At 38.4% G+C, this 17,801-nt stretch overlaps 1 pseudogene; it reads left to right on the plus strand.

Annotated features, from left to right (window-relative positions):
* Positions 1-17,801, plus strand: part of LOC139763313 (uncharacterized) — a 120,760-nt pseudogene that overhangs the window by 95,074 nt on the left and 7,885 nt on the right.

Genomic DNA, 17,801 nt, shown 5'->3' on the forward strand with positions numbered 1-17,801 from the left:
CCATGGAAAGCTGTGTAGGTATGTATATTTGCGTGTGTGGACGTATGTATATACATGTGTATGGGGGTGGGTTGGGCCATTTCTTTCGTCTGTTTCCTTGCGCTACCTCGCAAACGCGGGAGACAGCGGCAAAAATGAAAAAAAAAAAAAATATATATATATATATATATATATATATATATATATATATATATATATGTATGCATTATGTGTATATATATATATTTGTATACATATATATATATATATATATATATATATATATATATATATATATATATATATATATATATATACATATATATATATATATATATATATATATATATATATATATATATATATATATATATATATATATATATATATATATATATATATATATATATATATATATATATATATATGTATATATATATATATATATATATATATATATATATATATATATATATATATATATATATATATATATATATATATATATATATATATATATATATATATATATATATATATATATATATATATATATATATATATATATATATATATATATATATATATATATATATATATATATATATATATATATTTGCGGCGACTTAATCCAAGTGTTCAAAATCATAAATTCGTTTGATAAAGTAAACCCCGAGCATCTTCTCGAAACAAGAAGATACGATTATGAGGACTAATGAAATAAAACTCAAAGCTAAGAGATGTAGTACGGACGTGGGAAAAAGCTTTTCCTACAGATGTGTTGAGCACTGGAATACTAAAACTATAAATACCTTCAAAAATCGTTTAGACAAATATTTCATAAATTCAGGTATACTTTGAGAAAAACGCCAAAAATACACGTATAAACGACAGCATTAATGCAGACACTAGAAGGTTAATGTGCGGCAACGGGGAGTCGGTGATAGCTTAGAAAAGTACTGAGCAGATTCTTTCATTTTTTTTTTTTTTTTTGTCAAGTTAGATATTTTTCCTCTGTTTTTTCCACGCAACCCAGTCGTGAGCCAATCAGGTCTCCTGTTGTCTGTCTTTTTCACGCAAACTTACTACCGAGAGGCTGATCCCTGCCCTTTGCCTTCTGCATGAGTGTGAATGGTTTGTAGCTTCTGTGATAGTTTTAGGTGTGTCCTCGGAGTGTTTATAACAAGATTATCAGCAAACCCTTGATCTTGGCCACGATTTTCCTTCGTTCCCTCAGCAAAGAGCCCCAGTTTTCCATTTCTAAAGAATCACCAGTCAGTATGATCGACTCACCGGTACTTTACCTTCTATCGATATTATGCCTCTGGGTAGGTACTGCACCTCTCTAGTTTCATCTTCTATCCTTGGTTGACCAGTGTTTCTAGTCTGCTGAATGATAGCTTTGCCCTCTACCAAATTCTCTAAAATTTACTATGCATTGTTCATTATTCATTCTAGTATCAGCCTCTTCTTCATTTACCACGTTTATCACATGATGGTATCTCCTGCTATTCAATATTTGATTCATATTTCATCATTATATAGGACGCGGATTTTGCCCTTGGTCCCTTTGATATCACCGCCCCTCGCGCTGAGGTTGTGGACTATACGAGGACAATGCTGACGCAGTCTGTGAGGATCCTGGGTGCACGAGGCCGGCCAGAGGTGGACCCGTGGGGCTTCCTGCTGCCCCTCACGCCCCTGGTGTGGGCGGCCATCCTGACGACGCTGCTGGTGGTACTTACATCAGTGTTCCTCCTGTCTGCCTGCTCTCAACTGAAGACTACCAGCAACACCTTGTCGTTGGATATCGTATTCAGTTATCTTCGTGTAATGTTACAACAAGGTAAGCAAATGCCTTCACTCGATCCTTCGTGAGTAATGAATCAGAACAATCATTTATGGTTATGAATATGAATTGCTATGTATGACATACACACACAACATAAAGTAGTTTCTGCAGATGTGTGTGATACTATATGTATGTTGCGGAAAGAGAGTTTTACACTCGTGTTGTCCCGTCTCTTAACCTTGAGTATATACCATGTCTTAGTCTTATGTGTACAAAGACTCTTGCATAACCCAACTTAAGCCAAATACACATTTACCGACCAGCCCGAAGGGGAGGATGAGCAGCAGGGTTGGCTCTAAGCCGACTGCCCTACCAGCATCTGAACCAAGGTGGGCCCATGTGTCAACGACGTCAACCATTACACCGTGGAAGCTTGTTTGTTTATTTGTGGCTGTGTGTGTGTGTGTGTGTGTGTCTGTGTGTGTGTGTGTGTGTGTGTGTGTGTGTGTGTGTGTGTGTGTGTGTGTGTGTGTGTGTGTGTGTGCGTGTGTGTGTGTGTGTCTGTGTGTGTGTTTCTGTGTACTCGCATAATTTTCCACATATCTAACTTCAGTCGCGTGTAAGTAGGTGTTACATGAAATATCAAAGAGACAAGTAAATCATGGCTTCAGTACTGAGAAAATGTAGCATGAATCATAATAGTTATAAAGAAGTGTAAAGAAGAATTTCTTGTTGGGTTGAAGTGTGTCTGTTGACCAGCAGTAAAACCTTGTAGTCTAATAACATTTAAGAAAATGTAATAAAAAATTGCTGATAGAGAAAACTTGCAGAAGCTTCTTTTTCTTCATAAATTCAGTGCGATAAGAAAACTCAGACGAAATTATCGAGGGTTCATAATAACACGATGTTATAGTACGTACACAGTGAGTCCTGAAGTCAATAAAAGGTAGTTATTCAGCCAATATCAAATTACACTCTGAATGTTGCCTTCAGCAACAGTAATACTATAAAGCATATTTTAATCAGCAGTTCCCCAGAAAATTCTCTTGGATGCATCTATAAAGTGCCATGTGGAAATTGTGATAAATTTTATGTTGTGCAGACTGGCAAGGATCTTTCTGTTAGACTTAAGCAACATAGATATAGTGTAAGAAAGGGACAAGAATCAAATGCCTTGTTTAATCATGTTAAAACTATGATCATTGTATTGACTTGAGTAATGCCATCTCAGTTATTAACATCATATACATACCTAAACCAAATTCCATTTATGTATGTAGATGTTCTTTGTGTTTGGCCAACAAATGAAAATTTACAAAAATTTCACCCCTTACTAAACAATTTAGTACCTTCTATTAAATTTACTGTAGAAAATGAAAATAATGGTATGTTACCATTTTTAGATTGCATGATCCATGGGCAAGGATACAAGTTTAAGTTTAGCATATACAGAAAACCTACCAAAGTATGCTTATATATCAATTACTACTCATCTCAGCATGACAGAGTTAAATAATCATCATTCCAATCTGTGTTCCTTAGGGCATTACGTATTTGCATTCCAGAGTTTATTGATGATGAGTTTGGGAAGATATATTCTATTGGATCTAAGTTAAAGTATCCTATATCTTTCATTGATAAATCCCTTAAGTCAGCATAGAAATTATTTCATAGAGTTGAGCCCAAACCTCCCATTGACACCAAGAATCTTTTATTTCTCCCATTTGATAATAATTCCACTTTATTTCTCATGTTGCTTAAATGCCTTCAGCAACAATAATACTATAAAGAAAATCTGAATCAGGAATTCACCAGAAAATTCTCTTCGATGCGTCTATAAAGTGCCATGTAGAAATTGTGATAAATTTTATATTGGGCAAACTGGTAAGGATCTTTCTGTTAGACTTAAGCAACATAAATATAGTATAAGAATGGGACACGAGTCTAATGCCTTGTTTAATTACGTTAAAAGCTATGATCATTGTATTGACTGGAGTAATGCCATCTCAGTTGCCACGAGAAATATCATTTAATCTTCTATTATCAAATACACAAAGAATTATAATCTTGTATGTGATGGTCTATACAAATTAGATAACTTTATTGTTGATAAAATTTGTAAAATGATAAGTTTGTGAACGCTTTTTGTATGTCTTGGAAAATCGCATGATTACCAAATGGCGTGCTATTTTCGTCTCGATGTATAGTAACTGACTTATATTTCTGTCTTGTGTCTCCCCTGATGATGTGATGATTACACGAAAGTGCGCCTGGGAACTTATCGTGTTCCATTTTCCCCTTGGACTCATAGGAATATCTTGATCACGCGCATGATTGTGATCCTATCCAATATACATATATATATATATATATATATATATATATATATATATATATATATATATATATATATATATATATATATATATATATATATATATATATATGTATATATATATATATATATATATAAATATATATATATATATATATATATATATAAATATATATATGTATATATATTTTTTTTTTTTGCTTTGTCGCTGTCTCCCGCGTTTGCGAGGTAGCGCAAGGAAACAGACGAAAGAAATGGCCCAACCCACCCCCATACACATGTATATACATACGTCCACACACGCAAATATACATACCTACACAGCTTTCCATGGTTTACCCCAGACGCTTCACATGCCTTGATTCAATCCACTGACAGCACGTCAACCCCGGTATACCACATCGCTCCAATTCACTCTATTCCTTGCCCTCCTTTCACCCTCCTGCATGTTCAGGCCCCGATCACACAAAATCTTTTTCACTCCATCTTTCCACCTCCAATTTGGTCTCCCTCTTCTCCTCGTTCCCCCTACCTCCGACACATATATCCTCTTGGTCAATCTTTCCTCACTCATTCTCTCCATGTGACCAAACCATTTCAAAACACCCTCTTCTGCTCTCTCAACCATGCTCTTTTTATTTCCACACATCTCTCTTACCCTTACGTTACTTACTCGATCAAACCACCTCACACCACATATTGTCCTCAAGCATCTCATTTCCAGCACATCCATCCTCCTGCGCACAACTCTATCCATAGTCCACGCCTCGCAACCATACAACATTGTTGGAACCACTATTCCTTCAAACATACCCATTTTTGCTTTCCGAGATAATGTTCTCGACTTCCATACATTCTTCAAGGCTCCCAGAATTTTCGCCCCCTCCCCCACCCTATGATCCACTTCCGCTTCCATGTTTCCATCCGCTGCCAGTTCCACTCCCAGATATCTAAAACACTTCACTTCCTCCAGTTTTTCTCCATTCAAACTCAACTCCCAATTGACTTGACCCTCAACCCTACTGTACCTAATAACCTTGCTCTTATTCACATTTACTTTTAACTTTCTTCTTCCACACACTTTACCAAACTCAGTCACCAGCTTCTGCAGTTTCTCACATGAATCAGCCACCAGCTCTGTATCATCAGCGAACAACAACTGACTCACTTCCCAAGCTCTCTCATCCCCAACAGACTTCATCCTTGCCCCTCTTTCCAAAACTCTTGCATTCACCTCCCTAACAACCCCATCCATAAACAAATTAAACAACCATGGAGACATCACACACCCCTGCCACAAACCTATATTCACTGAGAACCAATCACTTTCCTCTCTTCCTACACGTACACATGCCTTACATCCTCGATAAAAACTTTTCACTGCTTCTAACAACTTGCCTCCCACACCATATATTCTTAATACCTTCCACAGAGCATCTCTATCAACTCTTTCATATGCCTTCTCCAGATCCATAAATGCTACATACAAATCCATTTGCTTTTCTAATTATTTCTCACATACATTTTTCAAAGCAAACACCTGATCCACACATCCTCTACCACTTCTGAAACCACACTGCTCTTCCCCAATCTGATGCTTTGTACATGCCTTCACCCTCTCAATCAATACCCTCCAATACAATTTGCCAGGAATACTCAACAAACTTATACCTCTGTAATTTGAGCACTCACTCTTATCCCCTTTGTCTTTGTACAATGGCACTATGCACGCATTCCGCCAATCCTCAGGCACCTCACCATGAGTCATACATACATTAAATAACCTTACCAACCAGTCAACAATACAGTCACCCCCTTTTTTAATAAATTCCACTGCAATACCATCCAAACCTGCTGCCTTGCCGGCTTTCATCTTCCGCAAAGCTTTTACTACCTCTTTTCTGTTTACCAAATCATTTTCCCTAACCCTCGCACTTTGCACACCACCTCGACCAAAACACCCTATATCTGCCACTCTATCATCAAACACATTGAACAAACCTTCAAAATACTCACTCCATCTCCTCACATCACCACTACTTGTTATCACCTCCCCATTTGCGCCCTTCACTGAAGTTCCCATTTGCTCCCTTGTCTTACGCACTTTATTTACCTCCTTCCAGAACATCTTTTTATTCTCCCTAAAATTTAATGATACTCTCTCACCCCAACTCTCATTTGCCCTTTTTTTCACCTCTTGCACCTTTCTCTTGACCTCCTGTCTCTTTCTTTTATACGTCTCCCACTCAATATATATATATATATATATATATATATATATATATATATATATATATATATATATATATATATTGATGAAAGCCGGCAAGGCAGCAGGTTTGGATGGTATTGCAGTGGAATTTATTAAAAAAGGGGGTGACTGTATTGTTGACTGGTTGGTAAGGTTATCTAATATATGTATGACTCATGGTGAGGTGCCTTAGGATTGGCGGAATGCGTGCATAGTGCCATTGTACAAAGGCAAAGGGGATAAGAGTGAGTGCTCAAATTACAGAGGTATAAGTTTGTTGAGTATTCCTGGTAAATTATATGGGAGGGTATTGATTGAGAGGGTGAAGGCATGTACAGAGCATCAGGTTGGGGAGGAGCTGTGTGGTTTCAGAAGTGGTAGAGGATGTGTGGATCAGGTGTTTGCTTTGAAGAATGTATTTGAGAAATACTTAGAAAAGCAAATGGATTTGTATGTAGCATTTATGGATCTGGAGAAGGCATATGATAGAGTTGATAGAGATGCTCTGTGGAAGGTATTAAGAATATATGGTGTGGGAGGCAAGTTGTTAGAAGCAGTGAAAAGTTTTTATCGAGGATGTAAGGCATGAGTACGTGTAGGAATAGGGGAAAGTGATTGGTTCTCAGTGAATGTAGGTTTGCGGCAGGGGTGTGTGATGTCTCCATGGTTGTTTAATTTGTTTATGGATGGGGTTGTTAGGGAGGTAAATGCAAGAGTTTTGGAAAGAGGGGCAAGTATGAAGTCTGTTGGGGATGAGAGAGCTTGGGAAGTGAGTCAGTTGTTGTTCGCTGATGATACAGCGCTGGTGGCTGATTCATGTGAGAAACTGCAGAAGCTGGTGACTGAGTTTGGTAAAGTGTGTGGAAGAAGAAAGTTAAGAGTAAATGTGAATAAGAGCAAGGTTATTAGGTACAGTAGGGTTGAGGGTCAAGTCAATTGGGAGTTGAGTTTGAATGGAGAAAAACTGGAGGAAGTGAAGTGTTTTAGATATCTGGGAGTGGATCTGGCAGCGGATGGAACGATGAAAGCGGATGTGGATCATAGGGTGGGGGAGGGGGCGAAAATTCTGGGGGCCTTGAAGAATGTGTGGAAGTCGAGAACATTATCTCGGAAAGAAAAAATGGGTATGTTTGAAGGAATAGTGGTTCCAACAATGTTGTATGGTTGCGAGGCGTGGGCTATGGATAGAGTTGTGAGCAGGAGGATGGATGTGCTGGAAATGAGATGTTTAAGGACAATGTGTGGTGTGAGGTGGTTTGATCGAGTGAGTAACGTAAGGGTAAGAGAGATGTGTGGAAATAAAAAGAGCGTGGTTGAGAGAGCAGAAGAGGGTGTTTTGAAGTGGTTTGGGCACATGGAGAGAATGAGTGAGGAGAGATTGACCAAGAGGATATATGTGTCGCAGGTGGAGGGAACGAGGAGAAGAGGGAGACCAAATTGGAGGTGGAAAGATGGAGTGAAAAAGATTTTGTGTGATCGGGGCCTGAACATGCAGGAGGGTGAAAGGAGGGCAAGGAATAGAGTGAATTGGAGCGATGTGGTATACCGGGGTTGACGTGCTGTCAGTGGATTGAATCAAGGCATTTGAAGCGTCTGGGGTAAACCATGGAAAGCTGTGTAGGTATGTATATTTGCGTGTGTGGACGTATGTATATACATGTGTATGGGGGGGGTTGGGCCATTTCTTTCGTCTGTTTCCTTGCGCTACCTTGCAAACGCGGGAGACAGCGACAAAGTATAATAAAATATAAATATAAATATATATATATATATATATATATATATATATATATATATATATATATATATATATATATATATATATATATATATATATATATATATATATATATATATATATATATATATATATATATATATATATATATATATATTCCTATGAGTCCACGTGGAAAATGAAACACGAAAAGTTCCCAAGTGCACTTTCGTGTAATAATCACATCATCAGGAGAGACACAGGAGAGAAATATAAGTCAGTTGATGTACATCGAAGAGACGAAGCTAGGACGCCATTTGATAAACATGTGATTGTCGAAAACATACAACGAGCGCTCATAAACTTATCATTTTACAAATCTTATCAACAATTAAGTTATCTAATTTGTATAGACCATCACTAATATTAAGATAATAATTCTTTGCGCAAGGAAACAGACGAAAGAAATGGCCCAACCCACCCCCATACACATGTATATACATACGTCAACACACGCAAATATACATACCTACGCACCTTTCCATGGTTTACCCCAGACGCTTCACATGCCCTGATTCAATCCACTGACAGCATGTCAACCCCTGTATACCACATCGATCCAATTCACTCTATTCCTTGCCCTCCTTTCACCCTCTTGCATGTTCAAGCCCCGATCACACAAAATCTTTTTCACTCCATGTTTCCACCTCCAATTTGGTCTCCCACTTCTCGTTCCCTCCACCGCCGAAACATATATCCTCTTGGTCAATCTTTCCTCACTCATTCTCTCCATGTGCCCAAACCATTTCAAAATACCCTCTTCTGCTCTCTCAACCACGCTCATTCTATTTCCACACATCTCTCTTACCCTTACGTTACTTACTCGATCAAACCACCTCAAACCACACATTGTCCTCAAACATCTCATTTCCAGCACATCCATCCTCCTACGCACAACTCTATCCATAGCCCACGCCTTGCAGCCATACAACATTATTGGAACTACTATTCCTTCAAACATACCCATTTTTGCTTTCCGAGATAATGTTCTCGACTTCCACACATTCTTCAAGGCTCCCAGGATTTTCGCCCCCTCCCCCAACCTATGATCCACTTCCGCTTCCATGGTTCCATCCGCTGCCAGATCCACTCCCATATATCTAAAACACTTTACTTCCTCCAGTTTTTCTCCATTCAAACTTACCTCCAAATTGACTTGACCCTCACCCCTACTGTACCTAATTACCTTGCTCTTATTCACATTTACCCTTAACTTTCTTCTTTCACACACTTTATCAAACTCAGTCACCAGCTTCTGCAGTTTCTCACATGAATCAGCGACCAGCGCTGTATCATCAGCGAACAACAACTGACTCACTTCTCAAGCTCTCTCATCCCCAACAGATATCATACTTGCCCCTCTTTCCAAAGCTCTTGCATTCACCTCCCTAACAACCCCATCCATAATATATATATATATATATATATATATATATATATATATATATATATATATATATATATATATATATATATATATATATGTATATATATATATATATATATATATATATATATATATATATATATATATATATATATATATATATGTATATATACATATATATATATATATATATATATATATATATATATATATATATATATATATATATATATATATATATATATATATATATATATATATATATCCCTGGGGTGCCTAAATGTGTGTGGATGTAACCAAGATGTGAAAAAAGGAGAGATAGGTAGTATGTTTGAGGAAAGGAACCTGGATGTTTTGGCTCTGAGTGAAACGAAGCTCGAGGGTAAAGGGGAAGAGTGGTTTGGGAATGTCTGGGGAGTAAAGTCAGGGGTTAGTGAGAGGACAAGAGCAAGGGAAGGAGTAGCAAATTGGAGGTGGAAAGATCGAGTGAAAAAGATTTTGTGTGATCGGGGCCTGAACATGCAGGAGGGTGAAAGGAGGGCAAGGAATAGAGTGAATTGGAGCGATGTGGTATACCGGGGTTGACGTGCTGTCAGTGGATTGAATCAAGGCATGTGAAGCGTCTGGGGTAAACCATGGAGACCTGTGTAGGTATGTATATTTGCGTGTGTGGACGTATGTATATACATGTGTGTCGGGGGGGGGGGGGCCATTTCTTTCGTCTGTTTCCTTGCGCTACCTCGCAAAAGCGGGAGACAGCGACAAAGTATAATAATATAATGATAATCCCTAGGGATAGGGGAGAAAGAATACTTCCCACGTATTCCCTGCGTGTCGTAGAAGGCGACTAAAAGTGGAGGGAGCGGGGGCTGGAAATCCTCCCCTCTTTTTCTTTTTTTTTTTTTAATTTTCCAAAAGAAGGAACAGATAGGGGTGCCAGGTGAGGATGTTCCTTCGGTGGCCCAGTCCTCAGTTCTTAGGGCTACCTTCCTAACGCGGGAAATGGCGAATAGTTTGAAAGAAAGAAAAGAAATATATATATATATATATATATATATATATATATATATATATTTTTTTTTTTTTTTTTTATACTTTGTCGCTGTCTCCCGCGTTTGCGAGGTAGCGCAAGGAAACAGACGAAAGAAATGGCCCAACCCCCCCCCCCCATACACATGTACATACACACGTCCACACACGCAAATATACATACCTACACAGCTTTCCATGGTTTACCCCAGACGCTTCACATGCCTTGATTCACTCCACTGACAGCACGTCAACCCCTGTATACCACATCGCTCCAATTCACTCTATTCCTTGCCCTCCTTACACCCTCCTGCATGGTCGGGCCCCGATCACACAAAATCTTTTTCACTCCATCTTTCCACCTCCAATTTGGTCTCCCTCTTCTCCTCGTTCCCTCCACCTCCGACACATATATCCTCTTGGTCAATCTTTCCTCACTTATTCTCTCCATGTGCCCAAACCATTTCAAAACACCCTCTTCTGCTCTCTCAACCACGCTCTTTTTATTTCCACACATCTCTCTTACCCTTACGTTACTTACTCGATCAAACCACCTCACACCACACATTGTCCTCAAACATCTCATTTCCAGCACATCCATCCTCCTGCGCACAACTCTATCCATAGCCCACGCCTCGCAACAGTACAACATTGTTGGAACCACTATTCCTTCAAACATACCCATTTTTGCTTTCCGAGATAATGTTCTCGACTTCCACACATTCTTCAAGGCTCCCAGAATTTTCGCCCCCTCCCCCACCCTATGATCCACTTCCGCTTCCATGGTTCCATCCGCTGCCAGATCCACTCCCAGATATCTAAAACACTTCACTTCCTCCAGTTTTTCTCCATTCAAACTCACCTCCCAATTGACTTGACCCTCAACCCTACTGTACCTAATAACCTTGGTCTTATTCACATTTACTTTTAACTTTCTTTTTTCACACACTTTACCAAACTCAGTCACAAGCTTCTGCCGTTTCTCACATATATATATATATATATATATATATATATATATATATATATATATATATATATATATATATATATATATATATATATATAAATATATATATATATATATATATATATATATATATATATATATATATATATATATATATATATATATATATATATATATATATTTATATATATATATATATATATATATATATATATATATATATATATATATATATATATAGAGAGAGAGAGAGAAGAGAGAGAGAGAGAGAGAGAGAGAGAGAGAGAGAGAGAGAGAGAGAGAGAGAGAGAGAGAGAGAGAGAGAGAGAGAGAGAGAGAGAGAGAGAGAGAGAGAGAGAGAGAGAGAGAGAGGATGTGTGGATCAGGTGTTTGCTTTGAAGAATGTATGTGAGAAAAGCAAATGGATTTGTATGTAGCATTTATGGATCTGGAGAATTCATATGATAGAGTTGATAGTGATGCTCTGTGGAAGGTATTAACAATATATATTGTGGGAGGTAAGTTGTTAGAAGCAGTGAAAAGTTTTTATCGACAATGTAAGGCATGTGTACGTGTAGGAAGAGACTAAAGTGATTGGTTCTCAGTGAATGTAGGTTTCCGGCCGGGGTGTGTGATGTCTCCATGGTTGTTTAATTTGTTTATGGATGGGGTTGTTAGGGAGGTAAATGCAAGAGTTTTGGAAAGAGGGGCAAGTATGAAGTCTGTTGGGGCATGAGAGATCTTGGGAAGTGAGTCAGTTGTTGTTCGCTGATGATACAGCGCTGGTGGCTGATTCATGTGAGAAACTGCAGAAGCTGGTGACTGAGTTTGGTAAAGTGTGTGAAAGAAGATAGTTAAGAGTAAATGTGAATAAGAGCAAGGTAATTAGGTTCAGTAGGGTTGAGGGTCAAGTCAATTGGGAGGTAAGTTTGAATGGAGCAAAACTGGAGGAAGTAAAGTGTTTTATATACCTGGGAGTGGATCTGGCAGCGGATGGAACCATGGAAGCGGAAGTAAATCATAGGGTGGGGGGGGGGGGGGGGGGGACGAAAATCCTGGGAGCCTTGAAGAATGTGTGGAAGTCGAGAACATTATCTCGGAAAGCAAAAATGGGTAAGTTTTAAGGAATAGTGGTTCCAACAATGTTGTACTGTTGCGAGGCGTGGGCTATGGATAGAGTTGTGCGCAGGAGGATGGATGTGCTGGAAATGAGATGTTTGAGGACAATGTGTGGTGTGAGGCGGTTTGATCGAGTAAGTAACGTAAGGGCAAGAGAGATGTGTGGAAATAGAAAGAGCGTAGTTGAGGGAGCAGAAGAGGGTGTTTTGAAATGATTTGGGCACATGGAGAGAATGAGTGAGGAAAGATTGACCAAGAGGATATATGTGTCGGAGATGGAGGGAACGAGGAGAAGTGGGAGACCAAATTGGAGGTGGAAAGATGGAGTGAAAAAGATTTTGTGTGATCGGGGCCTGAACATGCAGGAGGGTGAAAGGAGCGCAAGGAATAGAGTGAATTGGATCGATGTGGTATACCGGGGTTGACGTGCTGTCAGTGGATTGAATCAGGGTATGTGAATCGTCTGGGGTAAACCATGGAAAGCTGTGTAGGTATGTATATTTGCGTGTGTGGACCTATGTATGTACATGTGTATGGGGGTGGGTTGGGCATTTCTTTCGTCTGTTTCCTTGCGTTACCTCGCAAACGCGGGAGACAGCGACAAAGCAAAAAAAAAAAAAAAAAAAAAAATATATATATATATATATATATATATATATATATATATATATATATATATATATATATATATATATATATATATATATATATATATATATATATATAGTTTGCTCAAAACTATATGAATAAAACTTCATCAGACTATTCCAAAGCTCGTCAGTTTTTTCAAAACTGAAACCATGTAATAATCGTCAGACTTATGATGTATATATCACGCTGGTCTGCATCTTAAGTGGGGAGAGGAATCATGGAAATGTTAGATGTTGTTGATGACTGGGATGATAATGTCTGTACAAACAATGGAACCAACTTGGTAGAAAGTGAATCATGGGTGGACTATTAGGATGGCCCAGTGGATCTTACTCTCATTCGAACCTTATTGGGGAAAATAAAGCATGAAAACTCTTTCCCCGGATAGATACCCAAATGTCTTCAGACGTTTTGTGGGAGCGGATGGTTTTGGGGGCGTGGTTGATGATGACGCTGGTGTTAACACGGAGCTACGCTGGTAACCTCATGTCCCTCCTGGCCGTGAGGCACATCCCACAACCTTACCAATCCCTCAAGGAGTGTGGAACAGGCACCATAGCTGTCACCATATTCAGAGCTATTTTCGTAAGTTTTCATTTCATTTCGTAAGTTTCTTAAAATATCTAGTGTTAAATAATGCAGCGTATCAGGCAATAAGAATGATTAAATCAATATATCTATCCCACAATGAGTTTTAAGGAAAAAATCAATAATGATTTCCTATATCCTCCAAACGGAGTTAAATTGGCAAAACTTATCTTAAAACCAGCCTTCACTGAATATCTCCAATTCATTTCATTTTATTTGTTATTGTGATCCTAAACTTTTCATTTAAACGCTTCCCAGATTAGATCTCGCAGAATACAAAATGCTTCTACTCCATTTTTAATTATTATATTTATTTCACTTTGTCGCGTCACCACGATTAGCGAGGTAGTACAGTCAAAGATCAACAAATAAAATTGGCCATAACCACCCCTATTAAAATGCCTTGATTAATCACTGATAAGTCACGTCATATCCCAGTTTCACATTCGCTCCAATTCCATTCTCTTTGCAGCTCTTAAACCACTGGCTTTTGGCCCATCACAACTGACCTTTTCACCCTTTTTTTCAACCTCCAAATAGGTCTAGCTCTTCTCGTTCCCCTCCCCCCATTAGGCTCTACTGGACAAGTTATTCCTCGACTTCTTCTCCCTTACCCCAAACCATTTCAAACACCCTCTTCTCTATTCAATCCACGCTTTATATATTTCCAACATCTCTTTACTTACGTTATATTATATACTTATAAACACCTCACAAACATTTATCTAAAATTCATTCAGCAACATCCATCTATGTACAAATTCTCTTTTTATTCATTCCCACGCCACCGCAACCATCACATTTTGGAAACTACATTCCTCCCAAACCACCCATTTTTGTTTCACGGTATGTTTCGAAAATCCAACACATTCTTCAAGCTCCTCACAATTTTCGCCCCCATCCCCCACCTATGATCCACTTCCGCTTCATGGTTTCCCCTCTAGGCCAACGGCACTTCCATGGTTTAACCCAGACACTTCAACTTCCTTCCATTTCTCATTCAACTCACCTCCAATTGTTACTGTCACTCTAATTCCGACGTTACCTAATACCTTGTCTTATTCACTTACCTTAACTAATCTTTTTACTCCACTTTACCAACTCTCACTGTCTCTCAATTTCTACTGTATCCACACTGACTTCATACTTGCCCCTCTTTCCAAACCAATACATTCAAACCCCTAACTACCCATCCAAAAACAATAGTAATACCAAACTCTACACACCCTTTGCCTAACTCTAAATTCACTGAACCAATCACTTTCCTCTTCTTCCACAACCACTTCCTTACTATCATAAAAACTTTTCACGCCTAACAACATTGTGGACCACTATCTTCATACTATTTTATACCTTCCACTAAGCATCCAGCTTCCAATTCTTACTCCCAGAATAGCCTACCCACATCCCATTGCTTTACTTCCGTATTTGCTCCCCATTTCTTACTATCAAGCAAAACCTGATTCCATCATTCTGACCACTTCTGAAACCACACTGCTCTTCCCCAATCTGATGCTCTGTACATGCCTTCACCCTCTCAATCAATACCCTCCCATATAATTTACCAGGAATACTCAACAAACTTATACCTCTGTAATTTGAGCACTCACTCTTATCCCCTTTGCCTTTGTACAATGGCACTATGCACGCATTCCGCCAATCCTCAGGCACCTCACCATGAGTCATACATACATTAAATAACCTTACCAACCAGTCAACAATACAGTCACCCCCTTTTTTAATAAATTCCACTGCAATACCATCCAAACCTGCTGCCTTGCCGGCTTTCATCTTCCGCAAAGCTTTTACTACCTCTTCTCTGTTTACCAAATCATTTTCCCCAACCCTCTCACTTTTCACACCACTTCGACCAAAACACCCTATATCTGCCACTCTGTCATCAAACACATTCAACAAACCTTCAAAATACTCACTCCATCTCCTTCTCACATCACCACTACTTGTTATCACCTCCACATTTGCACCCTTCACTGAAGTTCCCATTTGCTCCCTTGTCTTACGCACTTTATTTACCTCCTTCCAGAACATCTTTTTGTTCTCCCAAAAATTTAATGATACTCTCTCAACCCAACTCTCATTTGCCCTTTTTTTCACCTCTTGCACCTTTCTCTTGACCTCCTGTCTCTTTCTTTTATACGTCTCCCACTCAACTGCATTTTTTCCCTGCAAAAATCGTCCAAATGCCTCTCTCTTCTCTTTCACTAATACTCTTACTTCTTCATCCCACCACTCACTACCCTTTCTAATCAACCCACCTCCCACTCTTCTCATGCCACAAGCATCATTTGCGCAATCCATCACTGATTCCCTGAATACATCCCATTCCTCCCCCACTCCCCTTACTTCCATTGTTCTCACCTTTTTCCATTCTGTACTCAGTCTCTCCTGGTACTTCCTCACACAAGTCTCCTTCCCAAGCTCACTTACTCTCACCACCCTCTTCACCCAAACATTCACTCTTCTTTTCTGAAAACCCATACAAATCTTCACCTTAGCCTCCAGAAGATAATGATCAGACATCCCTCCAGTTGCACCTCTCAGCACATTAACATCCAAAAGTCTCTCTTTCGCGCGCCTGTCAATTAACACGTAATCCAATAACGCTCTCTGGCCATCTCTCCTACTTACATAAGTATACTTATGTATATCTCGCTTTTTAAACCAGGTATTCCCAATCATCAGTCCTTTTTCAGCACATAAATCTACAAGCTCTTCACCATTTCCATATACAACAATGTACACCCCATGTACACCAATTATTCCCTCAACTGCCACATTACTCACCTTTGCATTCAAATCACCCATCACTATAACCCGGTCTCGTGCATCAAAACCACTAACACACTCATTCAGCTGCTCCCAAAACACTTGCCTCTCATGATCTTTCTTCTCATGCCCAGGTGCATATGCACCAATAATCACCCATCTCTCTCCATCAACTTTCAGTTTTACCCATATCAATCGGGAATTTACTTTCTTACATTCTATCACGTACTCCCACAACTCGTGTTTCAGGAGTACTGCTACCCCTTCCCTTGCTCTTGTCCTCTCACTAACCCCTGACTTTACTCCAAAAAGACATTCCCAAACCACTCTTCCCCTTCACCCTTGAGCTTCGTTTCACTCATATATATATATATATATATATATATATATATATATATATATATATCCTTTCTTTTCTTTTAAACTAATCGCCATTTCCCGCGTTAGCGAGGTAGCGTTAAGAACAGAGGACTGGGCCTTTTTTGGAATATCCTCACCTGGCCCCCTCTGTTCCTTCTTTTGGAAAAATATAAAAAAAGACGAGAGGGGAGGATTTCCAGCCCCCCCCTCCCTCCCCTTTTAGGCGAATTCTACGACACGTGGGAAGTATTCTTTTTCCCCTATCCCCAGGGATATATATATACATATATATATATATATATATATATATATATATATATATATATATATATATATATATATATATATATATATATATATATATATATATATATATATATATATATATATATATATATATATATATATATATATATATCTACGACACGCAGGGAATACGTGGGAAGTATTCTTTCTCCCCTATCCCCAGGGATAAAAGGCGACTAAAAGGGGAGAGAGCGGGGGGCTGGAAATCCTCCCCTCTCACTTTTTTTTTTTTTTTTTTTTTTTTTTTTTTTAAAAGAGGGAACAGAGAAGGGGCCCAGGTGAGGATATTCCCTCAAGGGCCCAGTCCTCTGATCTCAACGCTACCTCGCTAATGCGGGAAATGGCGAATAGTATGAAAGAAAGAATATATATATATATATATATATATATATATATATATATATATATATATATATATATATATATATATATATATATATATATATATTTATATATATATATATATATAT

The sequence above is a fragment of the Panulirus ornatus genome, chromosome 46, assembly GCF_036320965.1.
Source record: "Panulirus ornatus isolate Po-2019 chromosome 46, ASM3632096v1, whole genome shotgun sequence".
Taxonomy (NCBI): domain Eukaryota; kingdom Metazoa; phylum Arthropoda; class Malacostraca; order Decapoda; family Palinuridae; genus Panulirus; species Panulirus ornatus.